This window comes from Tympanuchus pallidicinctus, unplaced genomic scaffold (assembly GCF_026119805.1).
Source record: "Tympanuchus pallidicinctus isolate F22 unplaced genomic scaffold, pur_lepc_1.0 scaffold5, whole genome shotgun sequence".
Lineage (NCBI taxonomy): Eukaryota > Metazoa > Chordata > Aves > Galliformes > Phasianidae > Tympanuchus > Tympanuchus pallidicinctus.
Window position 1 is genome coordinate 8,670,033 of NW_026294769.1, and position 23,729 is coordinate 8,693,761.

The following is a 23,729-nucleotide window of genomic DNA, read 5'->3' on the forward strand; positions in this document are numbered from 1 at the left end:
AAGCAATGTATGATAATGCATCTTACCCACTACATATAGAGCTTCACAAAATGACTCACCACTGACAGCAATAAAAATTTCAGGGGATAGGCGAGGCCAAGGTGCAAAAAATGGATGTGTTTTGTTTGCTTTTATATAATATCTTCCTTCAAAATAATTGTATGCATCAAAAATAAAACATACTGAAAGATTGTGCCATTTCAGAGTTACATGAAAAAAAATATTGACTGAATCTGACTGGTACTATTAATTTTCACAGAACATACTTCATGGAACACTAAACCAAAATATTTCTTAGCTGCGGCTGCAAATTCATTACTTCTATTTGTAATACAGACAGAATAAAAATATTTCAAAGGATAAAGTTCTCCATTTTCTCTCATTCACCTTTGAACACACCCTGAACTGGAACTGAGCTGGAACAAGCATGGCCCAAACAAAAATAAGACAGATGTTGTTTTCTTGCTAATATTTCTGTTTACAAAGGCTTTATTTACAAGCTTATCCACCAAAATTTAAGGAACAGGAATTCCAATTGGAAGAGCCAACAATCTCCCGAGAGCTGATGTTCTCAAGCAATCATGAAACTCTGACATTAAAAAAAATGCTGGATGTTATAAAGTTGTCAATAAATACACAAAAACACTTAAAAACCTTCATCCCAGAGTTGAATGAAAGTAACACCAGTATGTAAATTGTTATGGTCAACTAATTACAGTATTTGCATTTTAAACAACACACGGAACAAAATAAGATAAAAAACAATCTTAGCTTTCTCTGGAGTTACTTTCTTTACAGTATGAGGAAAACTTAGTCTGGAATGTACCTTGCCTATTCTGATTTTAAGGCGTGTTTGTTTGTATATTAATAAAACTACATATCTAATGTGAAATAGTATTTACAGAGCAACTGTGCCCTGGCACCAGTTTAGCTGTTAAGTCTGAACAAAATTTATGTTTTTGTGAAATACGTTTTACTAATTGGAACGAAAAAAAAAAAAACATGCTCAACAAAATGAGCTATAAATATATACATACATTTGTTCTGAAGCTATAAATATATAAATGCTGTAATAAAGAAGCTTATGACTGCCACCGTGTTTACCCATCATGTTGCATTCATTGTGCCAACAGCGTATACTGCTGAAGAAACATTAGCTCCTGTAAGCATCTGTGCATTTTACTGTCAACAAAAGTGATGGAGTAAACAGCCATGTCTTGGAAAGCTTGGGTATACGGAAATGCCAGTCTCTCCTTTTTTCTAGCCAGTATTCTAGCATTCAAAGCAAATGCAACAAAAGCATTCCTTCCTAAATGCTAGACTTGCTCTCTGTTCTGTTATTTCCCTTAGTGTCATTGAGTGGCTCCACTTTAGAAGCTGTTGCTTTGTGGTTTTTACAGTGAAGATGATAACAGAGGTGATTTTGCACAGCTTCCTCTTTCCCCCATCATTTCCCCTCCCAGATCACTGAAATGAATATTACTTTAGCTAAATTAAATTCTCCATTGCTTTTAGTTAACCTTTCAATGCTTTTATTACTAGCTGTTCTTATCTGAGTGTAACTTAATGATAATGACTACAACAGTGGAAATAAGCTGCTTCTGAGGATGAGATGCCATCATCTGATCTTTCCTCCTTCATTTATTTCTGTCTTTACTAGAACGTTTCTTATCAGCTTGCATTGTCAAGAAAAGTAAACTATTTTCAAAGCCCAATTCTCCTTTTCTGAATGCTAATGACTTGGCACCGAAGAGATTTGACATAGAGCCACATTCACGCATTACTTACATGAGAACTGAATAAGAAAATGTACAGTTCAACTCTACTGTGTTTTTCATTTGAAAAAGAAGCAGAAGAGATAAATATAGCCTCAGTCTTATAAAGAAGGTCTTACAAGAGTGTTAAATTCTACATCTGATGCATTTTAGTTATTACATCTGAAGGTGTTTTTATCTCCACTTTAGTCCACTTAAAGTTGCGTAGTTACTTCCACTATATTAAAAGCTATTCTCAGGAAAAAAAAAAAAAAAAAAAAAGGGAAAAAAACCCTTACAAAATAACATGGTAAAATTCCAAACTCTTTCTCTCTAGTTTTCATGCAAATTATTGTGGTTTTGCTAATTATGACTCTGAACAGTAGCCTACCCTGAAAATTGAACTCTTCTTTTGAAATCTAAAACTCTGACAGCTCCACTGTTACTATCCACATATCGATAATACAACATTCATTCTCACACCCCTTCATTACATTAGCAAGGCTAACAATTGTTAACAGTAGAAAAAAAAAATATTTTCACTAAAGGAAGCAGAAAGAATCTGAAAACTGAAACTTAATAAAAATACTTCTTATTTCTGCTACCTTTTCAAGAAACATGATGACACTGAAGCAAGAAGTACTCACGTGGCTTTTAATACACTTTTCGATTTATTAAGACTCATCAATTATGGAAACGTAGCTTTCTCTGGAATGAATAACAGTAGATAATTGCTCACAGAGACTAAAAAGTGTGTTTTTTTGTTTTTGTTTTTAGCTGGGAATACTTTGTGATCCACAGAAAAGAAAAAAAAAAAAAAGTTTTTAAAATACATTTTTAAAAAGCCTTAGTAAATGCTAACTGGTGCTTATCCAGTCTATAGCCAAAATTGTATTGTGGACTAACATACCAAATCAAAGGTCAGTTATATACTGAAATATACAGCAATGACTCAATGCCCAACTTCCACTTTTTGATAAATTTGCCCATTATGAGTGACAGAAATGTTGCCACTCATCTTGCAGTTCTCTTCTTAAATACCTTCCAGTTCTCTGAAATAAGCAGCCTGTCTCCTTTTAAACAATTGAGTTTGTGCATGAGAAGGACGCAGAGAATGTGTATAACAGATGTGATGAGAGCTAGCTGAGTGTTTCTGCTGAAGTGATTTAGTGACGCAACAAGTACCAAATGCATTTTTCTTGGGGAAAATTTTCGAAGTCTTGATTTTCCATCAGAAATCTCACAGCCAGATACTTCATTTTGGTTTCTTTTAATCCTAGCTAGAATGTTTCCTGTGCTAGATTTCTACCCTCTGCTCTGCCTCCAGAGTCACAGATGGGACCATAAAGAGTTCCAGAGAATCACAGGAATTGGAGATTGTAGGTGCACAACAGGCACTGTTGTCTGGCCACAGTGTCTGAGGTTTCATAAATCTGCTATCTTGGTTTTACCCTAGATATCACCTTGCTCCTCAAGGGTCAGATGCGACAAGGCAAAATAAAGATTAATGTTATATAAGACTGAAATTAAGCATTTTATGTCATTTCACTTAACCAAGAGAAAATAGTTTGATTTTCAGTGTTTTTGAAAAGCCTTGAAATTACATAACTGATTTTTTCTCTTAAACTTTTCAGAAGTTTCTATTTCAGTGGGGAGAGTAAATAAAAATCAAGTTCTTTAGACTATCCCACAGAAAGCTGTCAAATTTGTCAAAGGATACAGTCTGAAAAGTTGCCTTGCAAAACTTCTTTGCCTCATATATATTCCCCTGCCCTGCCCTCCCCTCCTCCCCTCCCCCCCCCCCCCCCCCCCCCATATTTACTATTGCCACTATAGAGAGCAGCTATGTGACATCCCTTCAAGAATACAGCAACATGTGAGCAATGGAGAAGAAGGTAGAGATGACCAACTCCTCCAAATAAGAATTTAAGCCAGCCCTACAGCTTTGATTCTGGAGAGAGGAAGAGATGAAAAGTAAATGCTGGGAAAGCAAATATACGCCTGTTAGGATAGGTAGCTGCATAACAAGAGAAAAATATTTCCACTGAACTTGGACAACTGAGAAAAGCAATAGCTGCCTGCAGACATAGAACACTTCTAATAGGGTCAAAGTAATTTCATGCTTGAGGAACTTGGTTAGACTTCTCAAAAGAGAAGCATTTAATCCACCTAAAATGGATTGCAATGAAATTAACCCAGACTATTATTTTGTCAGTTTTGTTGTCTTTTAATTGCAGGAAAATCTTACAGTTTCTGGAAAATTGGTTAAGGGTATTTTTCCTTTTTTAAAATTTTGTTGTTACATTTCACACTTGATCTGTAAGGTTGAGCCATCCCATCTGGAAATAACACCTACAGATAAATCACGTCTAATTTGGCACAACAGAAAATACGATTGAAAATGAGGTATGATAGCCTCTTACCATGCAAAAGAAGGAAAGACTTAAACAGGCATTTCACATTGCTACTGGACTAACAGATGAGAGCACAGCAGGCCAGCTGAGGCCATAAAGGCAGCACGTAATGATCTAAACTGTTTCTATCTCACAGATCTAATTTTCAGGGCTGAAGCCATGAACCATCAGTGGTGGTCATTACCACTTGCCACTCTAGGATAATCAAACGTGAGTGTTCTAGATTTAAAGGCTGAATCTAAACTTGCAAACTAGTCAACACAACAAGGCCTTTGATGTGGTCCCACACAACGTCCTTATCTCTGAATTAGAGAGATGGATTTGAAGGGTGAACTATTCAGTGGATAAGGAATTGGCTGGAAAGTCACAGCCAAAGGATTGTCATTAATGGCTCTATGTCCAAGTGGAAGTTGGTGACAAGTGGTATTCCCCAGGAGTCCATGACACAGATAATGGGATTGAGTGCACCCTCAGCAAATTTGCTGATGACACCAAGCTGAGTGGTGTAGTTGATATGACAGAAGAAAGAAATGCCATCTAAAGGAACATTGAACTTGGTAGGTGGGCCCTTGTGAACCTATTGAAGTTCAACACAGACAAGTGCATGATTTCACATGGGTCAAGGCAATCCCAGCTATGTATACAGACTGGGAGAAGAACTTCTTGAGAGTTGCTCTTCTGAAAAGGACTCAGAGGTCCTGATGAAAGAAGAGCCAGACATGAGCCAGCAGTGTGCTCTTGCAGCCTGGAAGACCAACAGTACCCCAGGCTGCATCAAGAGGGGGGTGACAAGCAGAGAGAGGAAAGTGATTGTCCTCCTCAGCTCTGCCCTCATGAGGCCTCTTATGGAGTGCTGCATACAGGTCTCAGGCTCCCAACACAGGAAAGATTTAGAGCTTTTAGAGAGGGCTCAGAGAAGAGTTACAAGGATGATCAGAGGGTTGGAGCACCTCTCCTGTGAAGACAGGCTGAAAGAGCTGTGCTTGTTCAGTCTGGAGAAGAGAAGGCTCCTCATTATGGTCTTCCAGTACTTTAAAGGAGGTTATTAAACAGGAGGAAAATCAACTTTTTACATGGACAGATAGCAATAGGATGAGGGGGGATGGTTTTAAATTAAAGAGGTGTGATTTAGTTTGAATGTTAGTAGTAAGTTTTCCACAGAGTGGAGAGGCACAGGCAAAGGTTGCCCAGAGAAGCAGTGGATATCCCCTCCCTGGAGGTGTTCAAGGCCAGATTGGATGGGGCGCTGGACAGCTAGTGCTTGATCTAGTGGTTAGCAACCTTGCCTGTAGCAGAGGGATTGAAACTAGATGTTCTCTGAGGTCCCTTCCAATTCAAGCCATCCTATGATTCCATGATTAATGAATAATATAATTCCTATAATTCCATAATTCTATTATAGGAAGAGTTTTAATTGAGCTAAGTAGCAGTGGAGAACTATCTGTCACACTGTTTGCTCTAGTTAGAAGCCCTCAAGGATGGGGGGAAAAAGAAATAATGCTGTAATATATCAAACTGTTACCTCAATTCATCCAGAAACAAAAGCTGACACACAATAAGGAAACTTACATAGGAACTTAAGGAAACAATAAGGAAACTTATGTGCCCTGTCTTCAAAATGAAAAAACACCACTTTTTTTCCTGAAGCAAAACAAAATTTACATTCAGAGATGGTTTATAATGATTTAGGAGAAGGGCCAAAAATTGTGATCTGCATTCACCTCTGTGCAGCAAAAGAAGAATCCTCTTACGTCTTTAGAGAGGGACCAGTGCCAGCAAGACTCCCAGTCTCCTTATTTTTTGTAGAAAAGGAACTGGCAGCAATGCTCTCTTACTGCTATGATGCACAAGCAACAGACATGTCCTGCCATCATCTTAAATCATACACTTGCCTGCAGAATTGCTCACTGATGTCTTTCCAAAACTGGTGCTTCTCTTGTGAATCCCAGCTGTGAAGGAGCAGTGTGAAGCAACAGCAGTCTCTGTGAAGCAACAGCAGTCTCTGTGAGTATGGCAGCAATAACGCATGGGGTACAAAACCAACTCTCTCACCGCCTTCAAGTTCTCCAGAAGCCAAACTGAACAAATGCAGCACTCAGTCCCTCTAGCAGATTTTTCCATTTCCTCAAGCACTTATCTTCCAAGTCATCTTCATCCTACAGACACTAAGCAAGCCTAGCAAAGATTTATTCCCACACACATATACATCCCACACCTGCAGCAATTCATGATACCAGCCACCTACCAATCTACTTCCCATATGGCCTCTCAGTTTTCCAAGGAAGTCAGCTACCAGCTTTCCTGCTCCACACGTATGGCTACCCTCTGAATTCCACTTTAACACTGCAACTGCAGATTGAGTTAATTAAAGGCTGACACTTGGCACTTGAAGTGTATCTATCTGCAACTTGCCTCAGTGAGTTTAAGAAAGTGTCCCATGTGGAGGCACACAAGACTTGGTAGGTCTGTTAACAACAGTAAACAGATGGTAATATTGAATTCCAAAGGTTCTTAAAGAAAAGTTCACAACATGGGAACAGGATTTCAGTCACTAAAAATGCAGTAGGCTAGAATTATACATAAGTTGTTGAAAAGTACCCTGAAGTCTTCTGCTATGAAAAAGTCTTCCAAATCTGAAGTTCTGCCCACAGCTTCTCCAGGGGCTTTTGGGCAGAGTTGCTTATTTCCACTTTCCATGACCAGGTTGCTCTTCTCTCCCATGGAGCAGAAGGGCAAAAGCTTGCTTGGTCTTGATTTTCAGTACAAATACAGACCGTGAAAGCAGGGCCTCATGATCCTTCTGACTTTTTTGGGTTTTAAGCAGGAGGTGTCAGAAAAGTTACCACAGGGATAACCGGCTTGTGGCGGCCAAGCGTTCACAGTGACGTCACTTTTTGATCCTTGTATCTGCTTCTCCTTGACCTTTGGCTTTTCTTCAGGTGCAGCAAGCTGGCTGAGAAGAAAAAAACCCATATGCATTCTCCCTTTGTCTCTGGGGGCCCTGAAGCATGTTTAAACAAAGACAATGAAGCTGGTGAAGGGTTTGAAGCACAAGTCTTACAGGGAGCAGCTGAGGGATCTGGGATCATTCATTGTGAAGAGGAGTCTGAGGGGAAACCTCATCGCTCTGTACAACTACCTGACAGGAGTAGTGAGGTGGAAATCAGACTCTTCTCACAGGTAACAGGCAAGAAGGCAAAAGGTAATGGTTTTACGTTGTGCCAGAGGAAGTTCAGGTTGGATTTTGGGAAAATTGCTTCTCAAAAAGAGTGGTGATGCACTGGAACAGGCTGCCCAGGGAAGTGGTGAAATCACTGTCCCTGAAGGTGTTCAAGAAACGTATAGAGGTGGCACAAAAGGATGTGGTTAGTAGGCATGGTGGTGATGAGCTGATAGTTGGACTGAATGATCTTAGAGGTCTTTTCCAACCTAGATGATTCTATGATTCTACATTGTTCCAGTGTCTGGAGATTCTCTAGGACCTTATGAACTGCAGAGTAAGCATACTAAAGTAGATCCCAGAAAATTCTCTTTCTAAATGTTTCCAGAGAAGACCTTGAATGGGCTGCTCTTTGGTGCTGTTGATGCTGCTGCTGAAGTTAGGCAGGGCTCAGAGAGCAGTCTGAATATGAATTGGTAGAAGAAAGGAGAAAGAGAACAAGCTATTAACTGAGCAGGGAGATGGATTATTCACAGCTTTGACAAATTTTGGATATGTCCCAAAGTGCTGTCAATTGCTAGTTGGAAATAGCCAAAAACATGAAAAATGAGCTTTTTTTTTTTTTAAGGCTGTGTCAGCAGTATCAATCAGAGAAGTATCCAAAAATCTTGAAATGAATGCAGCATATCTTTGGCTGATGGCAGTCAAGGAGAATATATTTAAAATGGGCATAGAAATAAGGATGCAGCAGTCTAAGGTTATTTGCCTAACAGCATATATTTCAGAGTCTATACCAAAAAAAAAAAGGAGTTTTGTTTTTTTTTTTTTTTTAAGTATATTTTAGTTTTTCTTAATCATTTCTCTTGATTCTTACAAGAGCTTAGGTTGATTTTACTATAGGGGTTTCAGCATGCTTTTCGTTTTCAGAAAAAACGATATTTTTTGTATTATCTAGAATACATATGTTACACTCAAGGCATGATGGAGAGATGCAGTAGAGGATATTAAATGACACTAGCTTTGCCTCAGACCAATGTCAAACACAGTCTTATTTTTCCTTTATTATTTTGTCTGGAAAATAAATTAAATACTGGAAAATCCCATCATCTGTGGAGCACTTCAACAGCTGACTTTCCGAGAAACGTAGGAAGAACCCTCATAGCCCAATATGGAAATCCACATAAGTTGTGTAGTGCAGAAAGAAGCCAGTTGAGATTTCTGAAGATATGGGCTATGGTCCTTGTTATTTTTTGTTCTTGTTTTATCTTCTTTGTGATTATTATGAATTTTTTTTTTTTTTTTTTTTTTTTTTTTTTTTACACTTATGAACTTTGGTAACAGTCCAGACTGAGATTTCCCGATTTCATTGTTATACAAGGAATAAATAAGTGTGTTAGTCACTAAGATTTAAGGAAAGGTTCTTCCTTGATTCTTTGCAGGTCCTGGACAAAAATGAAGAATATAGTGTAGATAGAATGGATACTATATCAGCATGTGGTAAATACTAAGAAACCTTTCTTTGATTATTCACAAATTTCATGTTGAACTCACTAAATTTGTTCATGAAGCTTCCCTTATTTTCTTCCATTCTTTAACCCTTAGTATCAACAATATCACTGCCTGCATTTAAGTCATTCCATTTTCAGCATATACTTTCAAGGTACAAACGTAATTCAAATAGCTCATTAATTATTTAATGTAAGCCTTATAATTTGTCTTTTAATTACTTCAACTCTTAAAATAGTTTAATTCCATAACCTTCAATACGTATCTCCTCTATGCCTCTCCCTATTTGGATTAATTTTTCCTTTCGTCACTTTAAATTATTCAGTTAGCAAGTTATTAATTTGCAGGTTACTTAGCCAAAATCCTATGGTGGATAACGCAAGGCTTAATCCTCTGAAATATTTTTTGTGTATTACTTACACAAGTGAGTAAGCTTCTTGTACTATCACATTTTTAGTAAGTTATAGCTCATATAAAAAAAATTGAAGAACTTCCAGTACATTGACTTGCGCCTCACCCTTCTCCATAATCTTTCTTAAAATAATTTCTACAACACTTAGTTCAAATACGTATCTAAATACACCTGTAACACCATAACATGATGGAAAGCACAGCAATAACAGCACGGTGACAAAGTCCTTGACTGCAGAAAGTGAGAATAAGCCCAAGCACAGCGGTTGAGAATAGAGAAACAAAAGAAGGAAATCTGCTTACCCTTAGAAGGCTCCAGGTACACAGGGATATCCAACCCTTATCTCCAATGCCAACCCTTAAATGAGGTCTGGGAAGGGGTGGGATCCTGGCTCCACCCCATCTCGTCACTCAGGTACACTGCATGCAGCTGAGCTCCCCTGGGTTGACCCTGACTTCCACCAGGTGCTCACTCACTGTTTTGGGCCCTGACTTAGCATTTCTACTGCAACAGCTTATTATTCTCTAATTAGACTACTCTATGTTTTTACTTGAAAATATTATAAGAATATTAAATTTTCATACAGTCAAAAAATTAGGCTCTTACATGTTCTACATTAATAAGAATTCTGAAACCTATGTGGAATTTCATATCTAAACAGATGCAAGCATTAGCTTCAGTTTAGCATTAAAATCTAATGAATTATGAAGTAGATCGTAGTAATTGACAGATCAGTCAATTATTATTTAGACATAGATTTTGAAACTAGTTTCTCATTCTAGGCCAAAGCTTGATGTTTTTAATGGTCTGTGCATTTGATTGTGTGAATTAAAGTATTAGCAAAAGTGCTAAGAATATCTCTTTCTCTGTTGCAGCTTGAGAATCAATTCCCTGTCTGTTACAATGTTTTCAGTTGAAATGCCCCCATGAACTCTTAGCTCTTCAGCCTGTGCAGCAGGACTGTCTTGAACCTGCAGTCTTTTCTGGACCAATTTGCTCCAGCTCCACGTGACCCAGTGCTGCTGCACAATGGAATTCACACCCTCCACTTCCCTTTGAGGCAAGGGCAGCCCGACCAAGAGGTCGCACAGTCCCACCTGGGTCATGGACATCCTTCCTCACACCAGCTTCCTCTTTCCATAGCTGCAGTGAGTTCTCACCCTCCATGCTAAGGAGGTCTGGGCTGCTTCATTCATCTCCTGTCTCATCTATGATCTCCCCTTTCCCCACAGTGGCAAGGATGTCTTTTCCTCAGAATGTGTTTTCCTCTCTTTTTCTCCATTCTTTTCTTGTTTTACTTTATACCTGAAAGGCATCTTACACAGAACCAGCAGGCAAAGGAAATGAAGCTGTAGCTGAATTAGAAATTGTTGTGTACCTCAGCAACAGAAGTTGAGCTGCAAACATTTGTGAAGAAATCTAAATAATGCTCAATTTAGTTATGTCCAGACATATTTAAACAGAGGAGCATTGTAAAATTAGCAAGAAACATCTCATTGCTTCTTTGGTAGTGAAAAAAATTATACAATTGTGTAATATGCATTAAATATACTATGTAATGAATAACAATGATAACATTTCTATACTTGGTTACTTCGATTAATTTTAAAAGCCTTCTGCAATCAGTAATTATGGCTTAGAAATCTCTTGTGGGAACTACCTTCTATTCATGGTTGAGGAGGTTGAAAATGTTTACAAGAAATTAACATTTAAATAATTTTCCTTATTTTAAAATTGGGTGGAAACAAAATTATCCTTTCAATTGATGACTGAGAAATGTGTACAGTGAGTGGAAAAAGACTGCAGAAGAAAATGTCTGTGCCTCTAAGAATATGTATTTTAACCATAAACTAATATTTAGATGATAAGCATAAAGAAGTCTAATAAAATGCTTGATGGCTGTATGCATATTATTAGATATACAAGCAAGTGATTAACTAGATAATTTTACATTAGAATATATGATAGCAGTGTAGCACATGGCATATAGCCAATTAATTCAAAAAGATTCAAACTGCTCAAGCCACAATGTCCCAAGATGAAATCAAAGTTCTGTCTTTTCCTAAGAAAACTATGGTAGAAAATCATTGCAGGGACAATCTTGGACAGAGCAGTCCACTACACACCACACACTACAGCAGAAAATTGGCACAATTGTATTATCTTGTCTTCCTGCACGGCAGCTTGATGTGCTTACATTGAAGTCTCCGTCTCTTAGCTGTTTCTTAAAACACATTGTGTGTCTTCACAGTCTTATTCTAATTTTAGCAATTAAGAGGCATCTGGATTTTTAAAACAGCCCTTGTAGAATTAGATTACTGTATTTTATCTTCTTTTAAAAATCAAATCAATAGGGAAATAAATATATAGCTTTGTTGTGCAATAGAATCTTTTCTTATCAATTTCTTTGAGTGTTTTGTGTGTGTTGGTTTATTTTTGTTTTTTGTTTGTTTGTTTGTTTTTCCCTATTAGATAGCTATAGTCTTTGATTTAAAAAAAAAAACAAAAATTGTTTGTTCTTACTGTTTTAGTAAGGACATAATATGATGAACATATCATGAAGGATGATAATGAAAACACACCATCAGCCCAGAGTCACAGTAGCATAGCTGAGATAGGAAGCAAAAATGAGAAGCAGTACAGATGGCTGAAGGATAGCTCCCTAAACTTGCTCTTCAAGTGAGAGATGTGATTTCAAGATAATTGTCAAAACCATTAGCATTGTGGTAGTGCATACATGCATATGCAGTGATTATCCTGTACAGACAGTGGAAATGTACTATGAGAAAAATACTGTTTTTCTATATTACAATATAAATATATATTTCTATACATACAAGTATGCAATTCAGTAGTACTTTTCTACAATATTTTGAAAACATCTTAAAGTATTTTAGTTAGGTCTCTGTTTATTTTCAAATAATGCTATATCATCATTTTCTGTCTTCCATTTGTGTGAATCAGATTTAGTACTCTGCTCAATATCAGCCAGTTTATTCTCCAAGAGAGTGGTCAGGCACTGGAATGGGCTGCCCAGGGAGGTGGTGGAGTCACCATCCCTGGAGGTGTTCAAGAAACGTTTAGATGTTGTACTGAGGGACACGGCTTAGTGGGAAATATTGGCGATAGGTGGACAGTTGGATCCAATGATGGATGATCTTGCAATTCTTTTTCAACTTTGGTGATTCTATGATTTTGTGAAAGCAGTAGGGACAACTGGACTCTGCAGACAGAGTGTTTTACAGGACTGCACATGCAGTTCTGCAGCATAATTTGGTACTTAACAGGAAAGGCCACTTCTCAAAGTAAAATATAGCTCAATTTTCATGCTGGTTTGCTTCTTCAGGCTGCTGACAACTTTACCGGTTAGCCCAAACATCAGCACTTATTTAAGAAAGAGTTGCCTGGAGGCTCAAATTCCTTCACCTTACGCAAAACGTAACAGCAGCAGTTATGCCTGCCCAGACTGTGACCAGATGAGACTCCTGACTGTTTTAGATGCAGTGGTACTTACTATGTTTTGAAGTGGAAGGATGACGAGTACAGCTGTAAAGTGTTACACACACTCATGTCTTGGGTCTTCATTTCAGTTTGCTTTTCAACTATCTATTATTAACAGCTGTCATGGTCAGGAATTGTGCTTCTTTTTGGAGGATAAACTACTGGTAGAAAGTCTAATTCTTTTCTGAGCAAGCCTTTTTCGGTTTACATACATAAGCCTGATCTCAGTAAATGCTTTTTCCAGCTAGTTTCTATATCCTTCGGGAAAAACTGTATCACATGTATTACGAGTAGTAGTGTCCATGGAGATCCAATTACCTGACAAGATAACCAACTGTAGATGCAAAAGGTCACTGATATGCAGATTGATGTGACAATCACTTTTTGCTGCGACAAGAATTTGTTCAAGGTGAAAATAATAATGTGCTTTTCTTCCTAGCTGTTATCTTTAGACTAATCTAGAAGAACAGATGTAGTGGCTACAGCAGAGAGCGAGCTACCTATTAAACCTCTTCTAAACATAAAATTCTCATCCGTGTTTATGCTGAAGCTGATTGGTGTTGTTATGAAGCAGCATGACAAGCTTCTGCCCCACAATCAGTCTGGCCTGGAGGCAGATTTACATCACTGTTATTTTTGCTTGTTAACAAGCCTCTGCCCTTCACTGGCTCAGAACAACTGCACACTGCCACAGACATGCAACTAAAGAACAAGTACACACTGCAGGTATGAACAGGCCAAATAACATTTAGTATTCCTGGATATTAAGGAAGATCTGCTGTGATACGTCTGGGTCTCTTCTCTTACGAATACAGACTTACCAACTGAGCAGATAAAATTTGACAGTCATGATTTCTCCTTCTGGTCCCATGACAGCTCGTGCTACTGGTCCACATGCTCAAGCCCACTCAGAAACTGGAAGATACACAAACTTTCCTATTTTCCCTGAAGGTATTCATTTTGTTGACACTGTTGTTTTTTCCTCTTGCCTGCTTTGTCTCTTTTAGATTCTGTGTGTCCCAGGAATGTGTGAACATTATTCTGCTTCAGGCTATACTTCTGGTAAGAGTCATATGCCCTTAACTCAAAGAATTTATTTTGTTGCTCTTGTATAATATGATTTACTTTGCCCTTGTGTAGGAGCTGGGATGGATGCAGATGCTAAAATAGCCACAAGTGTTTTGATTATGGGAATCCTCTAGTCATAACTAGAGAAAGGATTCATTCAGTTCTGCCCTTGATGTGTGGCACAAGTTTTATTTCCTTACATAAGTACAGCAGGCAGAAATGAGCTAAAATGCTGGGAAATAATGAAATGCATGACCCAGAAAAAAGACAGAACAGTAAAATAATAATAATACAAAACATTTGTGCACTACAGTTAAAGAAATAAGGAGTGGCAAAATTGTTAAGCTAGCAAACCTTCAAGAAAGAGTTTCATTTCCATTATAGATCTGAAGAATCAATTCTGATATTCTTTTACATATGGAATTTTATTCAGTTTTTGTTATACAGATATCCCAAGGCCTATATCTGGCTGAGTAATCTTTGCTTGTTGATGAGCGCAGGACAATCCATTATGAAGTCAGTGACCATCTTACTGCCTTGAGGAATTTCAAAAATGAGTCCTTAAATGGCTTTGTATTGAATCAGCTTTTACATATGTTATGTATATTATTCACTACAGTGCTATTAAGCCAGTGCTGAAGACTCCAACCAATACTTAATCAGAGGAAGCTTTCATGGGGAATAATGAAATACAGTTTGCAGAGATGGCCATCAGTTACATGGTGCAGCCTTTTTTGATTGGAGCCCATTCTTCTTTCTTTTCGTGTTTGTATTATGTTAAAAACAAGATTTATTTCCTTCTAGTTGTCTTCCATGTGTTCAGACCTTGGGATTATTTCTTTTGTTGGTTCTGGTACACTAAGTCTGTGAATTTCATTCTTTTATCTCTAGAATTAGATTTCTTTGGAGGAAAAATCCTGGAAGTGAAAAGATTTCTATGAAAATTTCATTTTTTTTTCTGAAAACACCATAAGAAACATTTAGAATTGAGGTTATAAGTTCTCTAATTTCTAAAATTGCTGTCAGAAAGATAGTAAGAAGAACGAAAATCTTAACTAGAACCATATTTTTTCTATGATCATACATATGTAACACAAGTTAAGCAGAGTAGATGTAATATTTTTAAAGCAAATATCTACTCCCTAAGTCAGAGTTAAAACAAGAACACCCATTTTAATTATAAGAAGTTGCAGCCTTTTTTTGGATCTTATAGTAACAAAGAAAACGATCCAAGTATAAATGAAGTGATACCAACAGAGTTTTCTGATTTATACTAACTTAAAAAAAAGAATGTTAGCAAACTCAATATTTAAACAGTTCAAGACAGCTTTTATAATACTTGAACTTGTAGATGTGCTTTCATAATTATTGACAATTACTACATCTAAATAAGGGTTATAAAGAGACTACAGTAAAGGTATACTGATTTCTTGTAAGTATTTCTCATCATTTATTCCCTTTTGTAATTTGAAGCTTTGTTATTAATAGCTTAGTGGGGTCCCAAACAAATTTCACTGTAGATGTGCTGAGTACTGTTGCCCATTCTATCAGGATTTTAGGCTTGGTCGAAAAGCCATCATGAAGATAAAATCTTCACAGTAAAATAGTTTTCTGCTGCTGGAACCATCCTAAATTAGACATTATTCTTTGAAGTCAGAAATGTCAACTGATAAGACGGGGGAGAATGAGCTCCTGTATTGCTTTTGGTGTTTGTATGGCATCACAGCAAGCTGTTTCGATGGGGACTAGATCCCTGCCAAAATGACAATGTGATATGTAGCACTTCTTCAACTTCACTGCACGTAACAGAGTACTACACGGCTTGTGCTAGTAAGATCTTCGTGCAAACCATGGTAACTAAGGTAAGTGTGAAGGCAAGAACTGCCCTTGTCATATTTATCATGCTGGCCCTCAGATGCTGTTGAATATGTTAACACTCAAAATTCATTTACATAACACATTTGCCAAGCTGAAAACAAAAAGTTCTTTTATTCTCCATATAAAGCCTAGGGCCATATTGTTGCCCAGAAGGAAAATATATTTTGGTTTGTCACAAGCTGAATAAGAAAGGTAGCTGCAAGTGATCATGCCTGAACAAAATCTTTCATTATAATTATTTTATATACCAAAACTTCTATTTGTAGGTTGGAACTTGAGTCTTCTTGCATACTGAAAACTTTATCAAGGACACATCCAGAAACATACATGCATGATTTCACTGTGAGTATAAGGATTAAGGATGTTTCAAGTTGTAAGAAGGAAAAATTCATTCTATCATTATCTTCATTACACTCAGCAAAACTTCTACAGCGCATCTGTTTGCAAGTTTTGTTTTACTTCTGAATGTATGAAGGCCTTGGAGGGATTGCCAGTATATTATTATTCTGTCAGAAAAAAGCTTCACCTTGGATTACAGATAGATTAGATGGACTGTATCTAACACTGGATATTTATTAAGATGACCACTTCCATCACTTAACTATGGTGATAATGATCATGAAGAAACTTGAAATTGAATGAAAAGCATTAAAAGTTAAAAGGAAAAAAAAATGTAATTATCTCACATAAAGAAGGAAAAGCAGTTAAATCTGAATAGTGTAGAAATTCCCCACAGGACCTTTTAATTACCTAAGAAAATGCAATATGAGTATAAAAATATTTAAAAAGTCAGGTCTAAACATAATTGCATAAGATTCACAGTTCAGATTTCTATCTAAACTCTGTAAGTTGAACGAACAAAAAATACTAAACATTTGAAGCAAAACTGATGTTTCAAATGTTGAAACTGTCTCTGTATTTTTTTCAGAGAAGGAAATGTGAGCTATTCTAACCCACTAAGACAGCAATTTACATGGATGTTGTGCTGCTACAGACAGTAAAGAGTTTTAAACACCTACTGAGCTGAAAATATAGCAGATAAAGGTTTATTTTTCACTTGCAACTGCGCTTTAAAAAGTTCAGCTAGCTGAGCACGTAACTGCTGTCCGATGTCAATATAGCACTCCTCTACTGTGTCAAAGAACCCCAATATCTATTGTTGTTTTTTTTTTTTTAAATACATAAATTTGTCATGTCTTAGAGTACTCTTCAGAAGGCACCAATCTTGATCTTCTCTGAGCATTTGTAAGGTTTTTAGTGGAATTGCCTTTGCACTTTGATATATGATGCAACATTTTGAAAAGAATAAGAAACAAAGCTTTGTTTAGGGCCCTTAACAGTACTCTGATGACACCTCTTGCACACAAATAACACTTCTTTACTTCCATTCTTTTTGGAGATCTGGCCAGGAAAGAACAGAGTTGTTGTGCAGTAATTTCATTCAATATTAGTTCCTGTACTTTGTTGACTGAAAAGACAATTAGCTCTGGACAATTTCTTCATAAAAGTGATTACATTATCTGTATTCTACAGAATCATACTGTAGTCTACACAATAGCTGTTTTTAACTGTTTTAAGATGTTAGAAAGCAAGTTGCTGGTAACGTTGAAACACAATAAAAACTTTCAAAATAGATAAAAAAAGAAAGCATAGATGAGGGACTGAGAAGTGTGGGGAAAAGAGTAAATATAGTAGAAAGTATAACTACAAATCCACAGTAATTAAAATGTTAACTTCAGTGTTAACTACTACTCTTGAAATAAGCTTTTCTTTTTCTTTTTTTTTTTAATGTTTACAGTCATATCCCTGGTGTGTGAGCAAGACTTACCATTCTCTTCTTTTTCACATTCTCTTTTTGTCTCTTATTTGCCACCTCATCTTTCTGTCCTCCAGGAACTGTTGTCTCTGTGTGTCATCCTTTTTATTTGGAGTCACTACAGAATTCCAAACCATTGTAAATAGGTCAGAAACACAACCTAAATAAAAAGGGAATACACTTTAGGAAAAAGTTGGTGCGTTTTGCGTGGTGTTTTTTTTTTTAGCATTGTGAAGCTAATTCAAAAGAAAAAGGGCTGGACAAGTCAAGAAGAAAAGACATTGCAATTTTTATGGGTGTTTTTGTTCTGTTACTTTAAACAAGCATTTAAAGAAACAAGATTTTTTTTTTTTCCTTTTTTGCTCCATTTTCAAATAGTAAGAATATTATTAAATTCGGTGTAGCAACTTGATGATGATTATTCTGAAACACCTTACCTCATTGTGCTAAAGGCCCAATACAATTTCATCTGGATATTTCTATTTCAGGTGTAAATTAAGTCTACTGTTTGTCCTGCATTCTGGAGGAAAAGGAACACTACATATTGATGCAAATCTGGAATGTTAGGTTACATGATAAAACTCATTTTCCCACCCACAGAGGAATACAGAGGGACAGTGGAGAGTGGGGGGGCCAAGTAATTCCTGCACCAGCACCTCAAAAGCCCTCTCCAAAAGCCATCAGCCCACCAGAAACTCATCTTCACAAGCCATGATGAGCATAGGGTAAAATGGAAATCAGAATAAAGGACTCAGAGCAAAGGATGCCCTGCCTGGCTTCCTCTGAGCACTATCTCAGGAGAGCATCAGCCCAAGTTTGGAGAGGAACAAGTTTGGAATAACGGGGTAAGGAAATAGAAAAGGCTGGCCAAGCACTGATCAGAGCAAAGATCAACCTAATGACTAGGTGAAATGGCCTGGAAACAAGGGTGGACGGGAATCATATCTAAGGGACACCTCTGGGTGTCAGAGTTGCAGGAGAACAACTGAAGTACTACTTCCTGTATTCACACTGATATCGATATGATCTCATGATTGTTCCTCTTGGAATTTATTGGTTAAAAAAATAAAAAGTCATCTAAATGCTAGAATACAAGATACTACGTTGAACTATTGGTTGCTCAAAAGTTATACTAATAAAAATCAATGAAATTTAAGAAATCATGAGCATTGAATCATATTATTGGTTACAGAGAAACACTGCAGAAACTCATTTCCCACACAGAATGAAGTTACAGGAAGTTAATTTTTAAATAGCTTGTTTTCCCCAACTCTAGGCACATCTAGGAGAAATATGCCAGAACTCTTTTTTTTTTTTTTTTTTTTTTTGCTGCTACCTGACTTGTCTAACTCTGTTCTGTCACTTGTATCCCACACACATCAGGAAATGACAGATTTTTTCACAGCATACACAGGCCAAGAAAAACAACAACCACTAAAACGAGGAAAAGATCCACAAGATCATTCCAATAGTAATATCTAAAATATTCCCTTCCTCTCATGAAATCTTTTTCTTGGAAACAACATGAACTCAGGTATGTCAAAATTTTTAAATGTATTATCCTGCTATACCTCCAAATAAAATGGTCATTGAATATCTTGTAGAATATTCAATATATAATGCATCAAATCTGGCCATCCTCTGTATTTTTTTTTTCCTTCCCATTCTATAATCACTCGTAAGGATGCCTGGTTATGTAAGGCCTTGTAAAATGTGATGGGTTACTTAATATTTTTAATAAGAAACTGCACAGAGAAAAAAACAACTCTGTTCTGAATTGAAAAGAGGGAACCAAAAAACTACTTCACCCAGAAAATTTTGAAAAAAAAAACACATTTTAGTGCTACAAATATGAATATACACTATACTGTTCAGTTCTACCTAATGTTCACAATAGAGAGACACGGTAAATATGCACAACTCTTAGAGACATTCAATTCCCTCTTTTCCTTTCTTCATTTTCCCCATAAAAATTAGCATTGCCTTGAGAAAACAAGTTATTAATTATTAGGACAGCTTACAGTAAAGAGAAGTAGACCTTATCTTAGTGAGTAATGACTATGTATTTCACTATTAAAGGCTATTAAACACATCGGCGTCTCTTTCACAAATGCAACATTTCCTGTGGAATTTGGAGGAAGAATGAAAGTTCCTTACCAAGTTTTCTTTCCCACCCACTCTCTTGTACCTATCTACGCTTTCTGGAGTGCGAAATGTCAAAGTATTTTTTCAGCATATAGTTTGAATAAATGGTAGCCTATGAAATTACCAAGGGCACTGGTCATTTTCTTTGCATCTTGTACTGGGTAAGGACAGTGAAACGAACAGAAGGATCCAATCTGTAAACACTTGGCTGGTACCAATGACAAAACATTAGTAATGTTGACAATGAAAAGGCCTACATTGCACTGGGTTTGTCAGCACCAGATGGGTTGTGTTTCACTTTTCTCTAAGTGGGAAGAGAGTCTGTGGGGAAAAACTGGCAGAGCTCATTGGCAGGACTTTAAACTGAGTTTGAAGGGGAAGGGAGGTAATAGAGAACTTGCCCATGATAAGTTGTGGGAAGGCATAGCTAGGTCAAAGGGACAGGGTGCTAGCAGGGGCCTTCAACCTGGTATCCTGCAATGTTGGCAACACTGCAGCACACTTGAAATCTTATGACAATGAGACAGCTCTTCAGGGAGTTAGGCAACAAAATCCCCTGGGGATCTTCTCTCAAGGACAGCGGAGAGGAGAAAAGCTGGCAGATCTTTAAGAAAGATTCCTTAGGACATAAGAGGTCTCCATTCCCAGGTGTAGGAAGTTGAGAAAGGAAGGCAAGAGTCCATCATGGCTGAACCAGAACCTGCTGGTTAAACTGGAGGGCAAGAAGAAATCACACAGACAGTAGAAGACATTCGAGATCAGGCTGAATGGGGCACTGAGCAACCAGATCTATTTGTAGCTGTCCCTTTTTCATTGCAGGGGAGTTGGACTAGATGAACTTCAAAAGTCCCTTCCAACCCAAATGATTCTATGAACTATGAATGATTCATGACACTATTAAACCTATTTTTCTTGTTTCCCAATAAACAAAAACCTGAAAATTTATCTTTGATTACTTTATGTAACCTACTGTAGTATAACTTGTCTTCATATCTTGAAGTTTTCTACTAGGTTTGGTTGGCCAAAACACTGAAAATCTGAAACCATTAATGAAAGTAGATATCTATTTGAAAACTTTATATGGTGGTAAATGGATTATAACCATTGAAATAAAAGCATCATGTCACCTCATCAGAATCAGTCCTGATTTACAGGAAGTTCTCCTTTAATCTTTTGTAGATAAAAAAAAAGAAGAATCCTGTGCATTTTTTTTTCCTGGTAATAATTCCTTAACTACTGTATTTGACAGTGCTTTATTTTGTAATAGTTTGCCACGTTCCTAGCAGAAGTGTAATGCATGAGAGAATGATCTTTTTGAGTAAAATACTTGTTTTATATTCTGTAAGTATTTTTTATAAAAGGATTTCAACTGTGAATTTTTTTTTTCAAAAAATGTGATCTTGTGTTAAATGTGCTAAGCTATGTAAAAATAATTCTGAGTAGATGATCACATGCACTACAAATATTATACAAAAATCTATCACAAATATACCCTATTTCTAATTAAGTAAATATGTGCAGAATAAATACGTAAAAATGTACCTGCCATTGATAGGCATCTAACAAAGATACACAGAATATTCTGAGCTAGAAATATAAAAGTCCCAAGATGATGGAATTCACCCCTCTGAAAGTGTAGCATGTGCTATATTACATTTGAGTCAACAAATTGGTATTTCTAAAAAAAAAAAAAAAGTGAAGCTATGATTCCTAGCATGTATCAACAAGCTTTGAAATAGATTTCATGCATGCCTTTTTTTTTTTTTTTTTTTTGTAATCTGATTTTAAATGTTAACTAGAAGCAGGATATAAAAAAAAAAAAAAAGGTATGGCAAAGATGATTTTCAGTAATATTGAATGTTTGTGCGCAATTAGCATACAGAGCACAACTGGCTGATCCCTCCCTGCAATTACTCAGTTCCAATACAAGCAACATTAGATGTCTGACAGTAATAGCCAGGAATTTGGAATGTTTATTTGCATGTACCTGTAACAAGTTAATCTGTCTGAATTTTTCCTTAGTATTTCAGAATTAATTTGTGGGGGCTTCGAGCGTCCTTCCTATCAAACTGGTTGCCAGTGTTACTTCATACAGTTATCTAAAGAAATAATGGAAGCCTTCCAAAACCAATGAAACCAATTTTTAATTGTTATTTATTTAAATATTGGAAGAGCCACCATTTCAGATCCAATACATTTAATACTAAGCTGCCCAGGAGGTGGGATTCTCTCCCATTCTGTGTTAATAAGACCCTATTTAGGAACTAGGAGAATGCGCACACTAAACTAACACCATTTTTATTTCATGTAACATCAGGGAGAATTTCCTGTTCCAAATGTTGCTAAACATTACTTCAGAAAACAGAGGGGGCACAGGAAATGAAAATTTCAGGAGAAAACATGGTATCCCCATCCAAAGAACGAGGAAGAAATGTTTGCTTTGGTAACAGTGGTAGGTAAAAAGTACCTAGAGTTTGATCTGGCATACTGATGTGCAGCTCAGATTTCAATGAACAAAACAAATTGCTATGAAGCAGTCACCCTTATATAATGAATTGGTTGCTTTCTGCACTGTGACTTCCTTGCAAAAGTCATGCCTACCACTGAAAAATGCTTCTATGAAAATATATCCCCACCAACAGTAGAGTTTTTCTTTTGTTAAGTAAAGGCTTAGCCCAGTGACTTGACAACCATGACAGAATGAACAGTGCTTTTAACTAAGAGTTCAATTAGTAGCAAATACATTTCCTGGAAATATAACTTCACCTAAATCGGTGAAGCTTTCCTGGCAGAACAATTGCTGCTGTACACAACAATCAGGCACTTATCTGACCTGATTTTCAAAAGTGCTGAACATTGAACACATTCATTGAAACTGCTAAACTAAGCACCTGCAACTGGATTTAGGAGCATCATTAGCTATGAAATTCTGTGCCCTACCACTAGTGCTCTCATGGACTCTGATAAGACTTGTGCAAACAGAACCATCCAAATGTATCAGTGAATGACCACTATGTTACTCTTATGCAGCAAAAGAAGGTGATGACAGTGTCTTCTAGAGGGATAAAAGCACTACAGAGCAATGGAAGATGACAAGGAAGAAAAGTTAGTTCACCCTTTCCCCTAAGTGGTGATAGCTCAAGAATACAATCTCCATCAAAAAAATACACTGCTCCCTGAGCTGTTAATCCTTAAATGAGGATTGGATGGACACAGGCTCTACCTCTTCCACTCACTCAGATGCATTGCTTGCACCTCAGCTCCCTGGATTAGCCACACCTTCTCACCTGGTCTTCAAACATTGATTCAGGCACTGACCTGGCAATTCCACTGCCACATTGTAGGATATATATTTGATTAAACTGGTTATCAGAGAAGTCTAAGAAATTTGTGAGGTTTTATTACCTTGAAAAATAAGATTCCTTGTTTATTTTAAATAGCTGCTTTTTGTCACTGCAGCCCAAATATCCTAGCTTCATGCAGTTAATATATCCATAGCATATATACAATATATATCTATATAGCTCTGTTACCAGAAAAAATAAACATAATTCTTTCTTACTGTATCCCACAAAACTATTATAAGGTTGTTACAGTTGGTGTTACGGGTGGAATGATTATTGTGGTGGAAATGGAAAAAGAAACAAACAGGGAAGGAATGCTCACCTACATCCAAAGATCTAGGTTTGCAGGAAAGACTACACAGAGGAGGGATCTCCAGAAAGAGAACCTTCTGTAGTGGCAGCCAGCCCTTAAATGGGGTCTAAGAGGTACAGCCAGGCTCCACCCCTTCTGGATACACAGAATTGCCTTCACCTGTGCTCCCAGGGCTGACTTAGTGCTTGCCTCAGGTGATCAGTCAGTGTTCAAGCCATGACTCAACAGTTCCCACGCAGAGGTTAAGTTGAGAAATCCTCACATGAAGTTTTGAAACTCTTAAAAAATATTTCTAAATCTTCAAAACTCTTTATATGATAAAGCCACTCTTTCATGATCTAGACCTAAGGAATGGCTGAGAAATACCCATACAATCTCTCCGTGATGTAAAACAATGAAAAAGGGCAAAATATGCTTA

The 23,729-nt window shown here is 37.0% G+C and overlaps 1 long non-coding RNA gene across 1 annotated transcript; it reads right to left on the reverse strand.

Moving 5' to 3' along the window:
- Positions 1-14,182: 14,182 nt before the first annotated feature.
- LOC128091390 (uncharacterized) lies at positions 14,183-23,399 on the reverse strand. Its single transcript, XR_008211386.1, has 3 exons — positions 23,321-23,399; positions 17,522-17,669; positions 14,183-14,732 (listed from the first exon to the last, which is right to left on the reverse strand). It is a non-coding gene; the product is annotated as an uncharacterized LOC128091390 (long non-coding RNA).
- Between the last annotated feature and the right edge of the window lie 330 nt (positions 23,400-23,729).